The sequence below is a fragment of the Petromyzon marinus genome, unplaced genomic scaffold (genome assembly GCF_048934315.1).
Source record: "Petromyzon marinus isolate PM22_M1 ecotype Great Lakes invasive population unplaced genomic scaffold, UKy_Petmar_22M1.pri1.0 PM_G_Scaffold_143, whole genome shotgun sequence".
Classification (NCBI taxonomy): Eukaryota; Metazoa; Chordata; class Hyperoartia; order Petromyzontiformes; family Petromyzontidae; genus Petromyzon; species Petromyzon marinus.
Genome location: NW_027422699.1, coordinates 62,501 through 65,000, shown reverse-complemented (window position 1 = coordinate 65,000; position 2,500 = coordinate 62,501).

Here is a 2,500-nt window from a genome sequence, read left to right as displayed (position 1 = left end):
ATTGCAGGCAATTACCTTCTCAGCAGTGTGCATGATACGCTGCAGTCTGCTCTTGTCCTTGGCAGTGGCAGCAGCGTACCAGACGGTTATGGAGGAGGTGAGGATGGATTCAATGATCGCTGTATAGAATTGCACCATCATTGTCTTTGGCAGGTTGCATTTCTTCAGCTGCCGTCGAAAGTACATCCTCTGTTGAGCTCTCTTGGCGAGGGAGCTGATGTTCAGTTCCCACTTGAGGTCCCGGCAGAGAATAGTGCCCAGGAAGCGGAAGGACTCCACAATTTTGACTGCGGAGTCTAACAGGGTGATGGCGGTGAGTGGGGCTGTATTCTTCCTGAAGTCCACAACCATCTCAACTGTCCTTAGAGCATTTAGCTCTAAGTTGTTCTGGCTACACCAGGTCACCAGGTTGTCAGCTTCCCACCTATAGTCAGACTCATCCCCACCAGAGATCAGCCCAATGAGGGTGGTGTCGTCCGACAAACTTCAAGAGTTTGACGGACAGATGATTGGAGGCGCAGCTGTTGGTATACAGGGAGAAGAGCAGTGGGCAAAGGACGCAGCCCTGAGGAGTTCCCGTGCTGATGGACCTGGAGTCAGAGACTTCTGTTCCCGGCTTAACGCACTGCTTCCTGTCAGAGAGGAAGTCTGTGATCCACCTGCAGGTGGAGTAGGGCACGTTCAGCTGGAAGAGCTTGTCCTGAAGCAGGGCAGGGATGATGGTGTTGAAGGCAGAGCTGAAGTCCACAAACAGGATCCTGGCGTAGGATGCTGGGGCGTCCACATGCTGTAGGGTGAAGTGGAGGGCCATGTTAACTGCGTCGTCCACAGACCTGTTGGCTCTGTAGGCAAACTGAAGGGGGTCCAGGAGAGGGTCTGTGATGGCTTTGAGGTGTGCCAGGAGCAGGCGCTCAAAAGACTTCATTACCACAGATGTAAGGGCGACCGGTCTGTAATCATTTAGTCCTGTTGGCCTTAGCTTTTTGGGCACAGCGATGATGGTGGAGGACTTGAGACAGGCTGGTACATGGCATGTCTCCAGGGAGGTGTTAAAGATGTTGGTGAACACCGGAGACAGCTGGCCAGCGCAGTGCCTGAGGGTGGCTGGAGAGACAGAGTCCGGCCCGGCTGCTTTGCGTGGATTCTGCCTCTTGAAAAGCCCATTAACTTCTCCCTCCTGAAAGGAGAGAGTCGTTTCTGTAGTATGGGTGGGGGATGGGGCCTCTTGGGTGGGAAGGGGTGGTTCAGGACAGTCCAATTGTCTTTCAAATCTACGGTAGAACTCGTTCAGGTCGTTGGCTAGGCGGGAGTCGTTAGTGGTGTGGGGCGCTCTGGGTTTGTAGTTGGTGATGTGCCTGAGCCCTTTGGCAGACAGAAGCAGCGTCGTTAGTAGAGAACTGGTGTTTTAGTGTCTCTGAGTACAGTCGTTTAGCCTCTCTCACCGCTTTGCTAAACCTGTTCTTCGACTCCTTGAATCTGTCTCTATCCCCACTCCTAAACGCTTCCTCCTTCTCCAACCTCAACCTTTTGAGCTTTGCTGAGAACCAGGGCTTGTTGTTGTTAAAGTTCACCCTGGTACGTGTTGGGATACAGCAGTCCTCACAGAAGCTGATGTACACAGCCTCTGTGAGTTCATCCAGACTATTGGTAGCAGTCGTGAACATATCCCAGTCAGTACAGTCTAAGCACGCCCGCAAATCTTCCACAGCCTCACTGGTCCACTGTTTAGATGTCCTCACAGCAGGTTTACAGAGTTTTAGTTGCTGCCTGTATGCACGAATCAGGTGGACCAAGGGAGTTCTGTGCGAGCCGAACAGCCCCGTGACCCACAAGAGAAACATCCCCGCCAAATTCGAGCGTTTGACGGGGTCTATCCGTGAAAAAATATTCACGTTTTTGAGTGCACATGCATTTCTGCTGCAAATGCCTCTGGAAGTTTCATGCCGTTCGTATGCCAATTGTGGCAACACGAAAATGACCCGTTTTCCCATTCCGAGGGATTTCTGTGCGACCCTAACAGCCCCGTGAGCCACAAGAGACACATCCCCGCCAATTTCTAGCGTTTCACGGGGTCTATCCGTGAAAAATATAGACGTTTTTGAGTGCACATGCATTTCTGCTGCAGATGCCTCTGGAAGTTTCATGCCGTTCGTACGCAATGTGGCAACACGAAAATGACCCCTTTTCCCATTCCGAGGGATTTCTGTGCGACCCTAACTAACAGCGCCCGTGAGCCACAAGAGAGACATCCCCGCCAATTTATAGCGTTTCACGGGGTCTATCCGTGAAAAATATAGACGTTTTTGAGTGCACATGCATTCCTGCTGCAAATGCCTCTGGAAGTTTCATGCCGTTCCTATGCAATGTGGCCACACAAAAATGACCCGTTTTCCCATTCCGAGGCATTTCTGTGCGACCCTAACAGCCCCGTGAGCCACAAGAGAGACATCCCCGCCAACTTCTAGCGTTTGACGGGGTCTATGCGTGAAAAATATTAAAA